The sequence below is a fragment of the Arvicanthis niloticus genome, chromosome 10 (assembly GCF_011762505.2).
Source record: "Arvicanthis niloticus isolate mArvNil1 chromosome 10, mArvNil1.pat.X, whole genome shotgun sequence".
Classification (NCBI taxonomy): Eukaryota; Metazoa; Chordata; class Mammalia; order Rodentia; family Muridae; genus Arvicanthis; species Arvicanthis niloticus.
This window is the reverse complement of record NC_047667.1, coordinates 21,285,803-21,295,172: the sequence shown is the minus strand read 5'-3', so window position 1 is coordinate 21,295,172 and position 9,370 is coordinate 21,285,803.

Sequence of the window (9,370 nt, the reverse complement as noted above, 5' to 3'; positions counted from 1 at the left end):
AGGCCACTGACCTTTCTCTAGGCAGCAGAATCTGCATAGGTATAGGAAGCTTGGGTTGTCCGTTCCTCTAGGCTCTGGCTGGAAGTCATGGCTGGCTGGAGCCAGGAAAGTATTTATGAAAAAGTACTCACTAGGCACCTTTTCACCAGAACATCTCTTAAAGGTTTGTCCAAAAGAGTTTCAGAAGAAAGGCTACACAGTATACAGAGTGGGCAAGGAATTATGGGCTAGCTCTGGTCCGCTTACCACAGCTGTCTGGTTGTTGATGTTCTTCACTCAGCAAAGCCAGTGCCAGCTTACCATTCTGTCTCAAGGGGAAGCCCTTTAGTGAGGGACACTCGCCTGCATTCCCACATACTTGCAAATCCATTTCTTTTACCACACTTCTGCTCCTGACCAGGGTGCTCTGTGAACCTGCCAGCCAGACACACCTCACACGTCTATGGCTATAAGGCTCTGGGAGTATCCCAACCCATTCTGTCAGTCACCCAGCGTCCATCCATCCATCCTTCAGTGGAGTGGGGAGCGGGTGGTGGGATGGGGGGAGGCTATGTGTAGGTGACCTTAACTATTCTAGAACCCAGGATTTCTCCCACCTGCCCTTCCTCTTTTAAAATTTACTTTTATGTAGTATGCATGTGTGTGTAGGGGGTGTGGTGTGGTGTGTGCTATAGGTACAGTGGAGGTGCCTGCCATGCAATGACACACATTTGAAAGTCAGAGGACACCTTTCATGAGTTGACTGATTCTCCCTTCCCATGGGATGGAATTCAGGGTCATGGGGTTACAGGAAAGGGTGTTTTACCTGCTGAGCCATCTCACAGCCTACTAACGTCCATCCTCAGACCCTCACCCCCAGAGGTCAGTCCATCCTGCAAGCTTTGCTGGGTTCTGGGCATCCATGTGTCAAGACTTGGGGCTCCCTCTTGTCCCCAAGTCTCCCTCAATCTCACAGTTACAGGAGGCCCAGGCTGGAAACTTATAATTCACACCTTTAAGTTTTTCTTCCCTGGAGTAGGGCAGGGGAAAGGCCTCAACTTTGCTGTTTCCCCAAGAAGGGGTAGGTGGGGGTGAGGTTGGGGTTTTGAGTTTAATTATGGAGCAGAAACTTGGCTGTCAGGTGCTCTCATAGGGCATATGACACCTTCTCCCCGCACCCAGCTAATGAGATGGTACCAGGCAGCTGGCAGGTGGGCTCTGTAATTTAGGGGCCTGATTGCAGAGGCGGTGAGCGCCTTTAACTTGATCAGGGCAAGGGCCTCTGAATTTTTCTGATTCAACTAAGGGTTGGGGGTTGAGTTCTGGTCTCTCTCTAGCATGTTGCAACAGGGCATGCTTCTCAGTGGTACCTCGGGTGAGTGCCAGTGGCCTTTAATTCAAAGTGACTCTGTAAAGCAGTGTCCTGAGGGGCTTGGTGATGATAATGAAGAAAGAAAAGTCAAGGTCCCCAAGTCTTCATCAGCACGTGCCTCAGAAGCTGCCACAGTCAGCAAGGGGGTCTGTCACCTACAGCAGGAGGAAAGCTCTTACAACCGGCTGAGACCCTCACAAAAACTTTCTGAAATCTGACAACAGCTAATGGTTCATCTTGGTTAGTCTGTCACTAAAATTCCTTCCCTGGGAGGAAGACACAAACAATACCTGTTCCCTCCTCCCAAGGTCTTGATGGCAAACCAAAGCTTGGTTTCACCACACTTCATCCAATGAGTTTGTTGGATTTCATTGTAGAACACAGATGAGGGCTCCAGACAGGATTATGGGTGACCCAAAGCAGCTGGACTAGGTCTGGCTCCAGCATGGATGATAGTTTCCCTATAGCTGCATAGATGGCCACCTCTTCCCTGGTCTTTCCCAGTCTATACACTCTAGTCCCTACTTGAGCCCCCAAGGCTGCACGTTATTTGGGCAGAATTGCATATGATCGGCTGGGAGGAGTGGTTGGTCCAATGACTACCCATCTTATCCTTTTAGGAGATGTGCTGGTTTGAATAGGACTAGCCCCCATGTGGCCTTGTTGGAGGAAGTGTGTCACTGTGGGGGCGGGCTTCAAGGTCTCAGGCAGTTCACTTCTGCTGTCTACTGTTCAAGTAGAGCTCTCAGCTCCTTCTCCAGCACCGTGTCTGCCTGCTGGCTGCCATGATGAGAATGGACTGAACCTCTGAAACTGTAAGCCAGCCCCAATGAAATGTTTTCCTTTATAAGAGTTGTCATGGTGTCTCTTCCCAGCAATAAACCCCTAATAAGAAAGAAGGGAATGTCGGGAGTCCACAGGCCTTGACATGATGGACTCTTGAAAGTAGGCACAGTTGATCTCAGTTTGGCTCCGAGGACAGCGACTTATATATTCCAAGAACTGCACTGAGTTATTTCATTCATAATTCATCCGCATCCATGTGACTCTGTAAGAATGGTACAAATCTACCCCAGCCTACACACTAAGAGACTCAGGATAAAGTAGCAATGTTTCACGTGGATAGACTAACACCCAGCAAGACAACTGTTTGAACGTGCTAACATGCAAAAACTCTCTCTTGTCCCTGTATTTCATATGTTCCTTTAAGTCTACAAGATGGGTTTGTACACTGTTTGCTGAAGTCATATCTGGAGCCCCCCTGAAGTTCATGGATGTAACCCTCCCCACCCTTAGGGTTTAGGAGTCTGTGTCCCCAAGAGGAGTTCTCCAGGTATGTCATCTTGACCATTAATACTAAGGGTCACCAATAAGTAGCCCTTAGTGTACTATAGGAAGAAAAGGAGAGGTGGAGAAAGAAGCCGGTAGACCCATCCCTGCCTTCATGCTTGGTCATCCATACAATTCAATGTGCGTGTGCTTGTGTAGTGCTAGAGACAAATGGAGATGGATGGAACTCAAAACCTTTAGTATGCCAGGTTCTACTACTGAGCCACACTCCAACCCCCAAGCGAGATTCTAGACAACACTTCTACAGAGAAGAGCTGCCTTCATTCAAGCAGGAATCATCATGCCAACTGAATAAAGCCCACAGATACCAGCCCAACATGTCAGAAGACACAGGGCCACACTAGCCCTGTGGGGACTGAAGTGGTAGCAGGACTAGGTGAGTGACCCGGGTAGCAGGCTTGGATCCTGGCATTAAGGAGGAAGCCATTGAGTGTGAACAGGATGTCCCTGCTTTGTTTGCTCTCTCTGCAGGGTAGAAGGCAGGAGATGGCCTGGGAGGCTGGCACAGTGTCAGGCTCCTCCTCCTTTGGCTACAAGCAACTTAGCATTCACGGCACTGGCAACCATCCGTTCACCTCTCAGACTTGCACTTAGGCTCCTCACTCCACATCTGCCCTGGAAGAGGTCACCAGTCAGGTGACCAGGCCATCTCATGCCAGAACTGGGCAAGTGCTGAGCAAACCAGGACAGCGGGTCACCCACCCAAAGCTTCCAAGTTGGTAAGCTTAGTGCTGCCTTGTGGTTATTAACAGTCTGGACCTCCAGCTCCTCTGATTCCCCTTCCCTCACTACCTTCTTTCTCCTCTTGGCTCCTGTCCTACCTTTCCACTTCCTCCTCCTCTCCTCTGGTTAGCTTCTGTTCTTCAGTCCAGACCTTGGAGAATCCCGGTTTGTTCTGTGGTGGTCACTGGGGACATGATAACCCAAGACATAGTCTCTAGTCTTGAGAAGCTCACAAGTGAGGAAGAGAGCAGACATGGAGACCCTGTGTTTGAAAGATATACAAGACTTCTATGTACAATACAATTGCTTCAGGCTGAGGACTGACCAAGCCTGTCTACACAGCATCAGGAACCGTGTGTGTCAGGAAGACCATACCTTGGCTGGGTTTTGCAGAGTGAATAAGAGTTTACTAGGCTAGAGGTGAAGGAGGAAGCCTCTCTAGTGGGTAAGGAATATGTGGGAAGCTTGAGAGAGATGCATAGACCTGTACACAAGAGAAGTAAATGAGATTTGATGTATCTGGACGTGCACTGTAAGGGGGAGGAAGTCAATATGAGTTGGTGAGGAAGGCAGGGCCAGGTCACAAAGGACCTGGTGTGTCATGCCTCTATGACAAAGCCCCCCTGCCTGAGCCGGACAAGGCCCACAGCCTGAAGATGAAGGGAGAAGGCTGTGCATATGTGGGTTTGATATTGGTAAGCGGCCATCAGGTTCCCAAGATGTGCTTGGTGACTCCAAAGCCACTGTTGGGAACTACTGGAAGAGGAGGGAGCCTACTGACAGACATCTGGTTTCAGTTATAGTTTCTGGTGGCCCACTGGAGCAACATCTGTAACGGGTGCACACTGGGGCCAGTTTCCAAGTGCAGCCAATGGGTTTCAGCCTCTCCGGGGCAGTGTGCCACCTCCATCTGCCTGTCCCCTGGCCCGTCCAATACTCTCCTGGACATGTCTCTATGTTCTCACCAGGATGCTCTCCTGGCCCCACAGTCCACCTGACCATACCTGGAACCAATACATGGATTCTTTAGAGTAGACCACTGAGCAGATATTTTCCGCTGGACTTGAGGCAGCTCTACACTGAATTTACATGATGAGGTTTAGGGTTTATCTTAGATCTTTCTAGCAATCAACTCTTTTATCCAAAAGTTTCAAATTTCTTAAGGTTTTCTGAGAACATGCTCTATTGCTACCAACCTTATTGATCAGCTGAAAAGTGATTATTCGCTCTGAGTACCCACAGTAACACAGGGACGAGTCTTCGGCCCCATTCCAGGGGCAAGCAAGCCCCAGCTCCATCTTCAAGTACTGTCCTACCCAATTCTGCCGAGAGATCCTCTCAGTGGCCTGCCTGCCCTGCCAGCCTCACCAGCATCCTCACCAACCACTGCTCCAGTCTTGTTGCTAAGGGACACCTTCCCATTTACTCAGGCTCTGTGGGATGGCTTTGTTGCCATGGCAATGCATCAATGTGGAGAGGGAGAGGGAGAGTGAGAGCATACTCTTGTGTGTGGTAAGTGTTGGGACTACCGCTGACGGCAGGGGTGGGGTTCTAATTTGATGACTGTCAGGGTCAACGAGACAGGTGTGTCTACCCTGTCTTAGAGCTTCTGGGGACGCAGCTGTCATTCCACTGAAGTCTAGAGTGGTTATGCAAGTGGTGTGTGTGTTTATGCATGAGCATACACATGTCTGGACATTTAGCACAATGGGGAAGACAGATGAGACACCTGGTACAGCCATAAAGCCCAAAATCCTGAACTTGGTTGAAATCACACTGAAATGCCGTTTTTTTTTTTTTTCTTCAAATTATTCACTATGTCTATACATCATAGGAAAGCAATGGTCAGGGACTAAAATAGGCTCTGTCCAGCCAGGTCCTGTTGTCCCCACTGATTATTAAACCTATGGCCACTTGGGCTGAGGCAGGCTGGTCTATCATCAGGTCTCTGCAGTCCATCTCTGTGTTCCCTGCTAGGACAGAGTGGCTCTTAGGGTAAGCTGCTCTGGTTGTCATTTCCTACTGAATATTCACTAAACCTCCAAGCCTCAAGTGGATGGCTTTGCAGCTCGCCCAGCCTATGGGAGTCACAGTCCTTTAAATCCTGATGCTCCAAGATATGGACATTCATACTGTGTCCATTCTGCTGAAGAGAAAAATTGAGATGGAGGCCTCTTGCATCTTCAGGGGAGACTCAGGTCTCCAGCCTTTCCAGGGTCTCTGAAGTGCTCTGGAGTCTCTCTCTCTCTCTCTCTCTCTCTCTCTCTCTCTCTCTCTCTCTCTCTCTCTCTCTCTGTGTGTGTGTGTGTGTGTGTGTGTGTGTACGTGTGTGTGTGTGTGTACGTGTGTCAGAAGAGCTTTCATCTGGCCAAGCCCTCTCCCTGTTGGATGCTGTGAGCCTTCTGGGGAAAGAAGTGGAACATGCTTGAACTTTGGGTTTACAGAAATTATTCAAATGTGCTGCCCACACAGTCTGTGAGGCAGAGCAGTTTCCAGATTCCCCATATATCCCGCAGGCACCTAAGGATGCCATCCTATCTGCAGAGCAGTGACATATTGCTGGGAACAGAGAGGGAGGGGTTGACCTGCTCCTCACTGGGACCCTATTGTGCTCAGGCCTGCCAGAATCAAGCCTGCAAGGACCATCCTCACCTCCCACAAATCCTCAAAGTTCTCCCCTGGAGGAAGGAAGGAGATGCTGGAGGATGCACAGGAATGGGGCTCTTAGGAACACTACCAGTTGAAAGCCTCTTGCCTGATACTCTATAAGGGGAGGGGTAAATGGGCTGCAAAGAAGAGAAGTACCAAATTTACATCTCAGGACTCATAGCAGCCCCTTGAGAGAGGGATGGTTACCATCCTCCACACAGACAGAAAACAAGCCAGAGCTAGAACAGACCAAGGTGATCCAGACTATGGGGCTTCACAGCCTGAGGTCTTGATCAGAGGGTAGCAGAATGAATGTCCCACAGGAGCAGGCAGCCCCACACAGCACTGCACCGACCGAGCTGTCTGAAGAGATGTACGCAAGAAAATAGGTGTGGCTGAGTGGGGGACACCAGAGTTTGGAAGGAAGTCTTGGAAGGATGCAGATGGGCAGCAGAAAAATGTCGGTTCCAGCCCCACATTTCACTTCCTGTGGGAAGTGCCCACTGCATACTCATGACCCAGCTGGAGTCCTACCAACGTCAGACACTCACTCTTACCTAGCTAACCCTTCTTCCCACTTTCTGCACATGCCCTTGTTGCAGACTGCCAAGACCCTGTGTGTCTGGGCTCCACATAGACACCTTCTGCTCCATTGATGCCTTTATGTAGGTTTTTGTTGTTGTTTGTTTTTTTGTTTGTTTGTTTTTGAAACAAGATCTAAGTAGTCCAGGCTAGCCCTCGGCTCATTATCCTCTCACCTCAGCTTTCCTAGAGTTGGGATTACAGGTTTGCCACCACACAGGGCTAAGACAATGCCTCTACTTACATTTTTAAAAACCATTTTTATTATTGGTACTGGGATTTGAACCTAGGTCTGTGTAACTGCTATGCAAGCTCTCTACACTAAATTACACCCCTAGCTCTTTGTGTCATTTAGACATACAGAGGACACCATCCCTAGACCAGACATTTCTTGAGCTTTCCACCCTTTTGCCTCGGTCCCCCGAGGAGTTGGGATTGCAGCCATGAACCCCTCTCAGACAATACCTTTAATGGGAGGTGAGCTCAGAATTCTGAGGGCAACTGGATGCTGGAGACAAGATGATTTGACAGTCTTGGGCCAGGTCGCTGACATTATACTGTTTCCACTGTCATCTGTCCTCTGAGAACTTGTGCTGGGGCAGAATAAGGCTTCTGGCCTCTGCCCCAGCCAATGTTGTCTTGACATGTGACAGTCACTCTGAGCATCTCTCCCGCAGTGGACATGAGCTGCATGAGCACAGGGCCTGGATCAAAGGCTCTAGTACCATTGGCATACAGCAAGGGCTTCATAAATGCTTGTTGGGTGGACAAATGATGGTAATTATCTCTACTGCTCGTCAAGTCTTTGTGAACCAAGCCCTGGGGTTGGCCTTTAGCATATATTATCTCTGATATTCGCCACAACAACATGAGATTAACTTTAGTCAATCTCAGTGTCTTTGTCCTACAGGATTTGTCAGGCTCAGAAAGGTTAGGTCACTTGCCCAAGATCACACAGTAAAGAGAGCCCTGAGTATGAAGACACACTTAGGAAGCCTCAGGGCCCTGTCCAACTGCTGCTTCAACCTTGACTCTCTTCACATTTTTTCTGGCAGCACAGACACAGTTCTGTGAATGTTCTAACCATCCCTCAAATCAGGGCATCGTCTCTGCTACCAGGGCTGCCACAGTCCAAGACTATATCATTCTTCACTAGGCTTGACCTCTGACCTTGCCCCCACCGCCGCCGGAAAGGGTGTCCTAAGGTAACCCGGTGAGATCTGGACTGTCCCTGGGCCATCCAGCACTGACCTCTGCACTGTTATTATGGTCACAATAGGACCATGTTCTGAAGGCTCAGTTGCCATCCTGTGGCTGCAGGGGGCAAAACCCTGAAGAGTCAGAGTCCAATGGTCACTGAGCACGTACCCCTGAGGGGCGGTGGAACCCCAGACCATCCTCTCTTCTCTTTGACTCTCAAGCCCAGAGATGAGGGCTCCAATAGCCCACCTGTTCCCAACCATGACATAAGTTGCTATGGTTCCAAAAGCAACAGCCATTGGTTCATGGACTGGAACCTCCCAAACCATATTCTCTCTCTCTCTCTCTCTCTCTCTCTCTCTCTCTCTCTCTCCCTCCCTCCCTCCCTCCCTCCCTCCCTCCTCTCTCCACATTCTCTTTACAAGTTGGTTACTTCAGGTATCCGTTATAGCAACGGAAAGCCAACTTGAGCTTCCTATCTGCTTCTCTTCTGCAAAACTCCTGGAGGGGAGGGTCTGGGCTTTATTTATCCTCTGCACTCAGAAGCCTGGTTACTGCTTGACGTGCAGAAGATGTTCAGAAACTGTTTATTGAGACCTTTTGACCTTACCCCCTGGCTCTCTGAAACTCTACCCTTTGGCCCCATCATCTCTAATCCTCTAGATGCTTACCCATAGTCCTGCCCTTCAACCCTCCCTGGCCTTGACACAGCCTCCCTGCTCTGTCTTTGTTATTGTCCTCCTCCTGCTCCTTCCTCTTCCTCCTCCTTTTCCTCCTCCCTCCTTTTCCTTTCCCTCTCCTTTTCTCTTCCTCCTCCCCTTCTTGAGAGCAGGTCACACTGTTTGGCTGGCTTAGAATTCACTGGGGAGACCAGGTTGATCTTGAACTTATAGTGATACTTCTGCCTCTTCCTCCTGAGTGCTGGGTTTACAGGCAGGCCCTCTCCACGCTACCACGCCTGAGCCCAGATATTCTTAGTTACCCATGGAACAGGATGGGTATCCTGCGCCCCAAATCCAGAGGTTGGCTGTAGGCACTCTTTGCAGCCCTTCAGTTTGTAGCACCCACAGCTGCAAAAAGCGCTCATGCCTAGAAAAAAATCTACACACCCTGGTAGAGAAAGTAGCAGAGCGCAGGACGTCAACCACCTGTAAGTCACTCTCCTGTGGTTGTGACCTCAGGCCTATGTCTTTTAGAAGAAAACTGTCCTCTTTCCAACACCACATGCTCCTCAAGCCAAGAATCGGGTTCAAAGCACCCTTCTCAAGGATACCCAGATTGCAGAAGCCCTGTGCCACACCTGCTAAAACAATAGAGAGCAAGGACCTCTGTGATGTAGTCCCCACAGAGCACAGGAAGCAAGGATGAAAGGGCCCTGCATAAGAACGCTGCCCCTCAGCTCACCCCAGCATTTTGTTGTATGTTGTAAACAAACTAAAAGCTTATTTATACTTAGCGTGTTCATGCGTGCATTTCACCCACAGGTATGTGTATCCAACACATATGTTCTTGGTG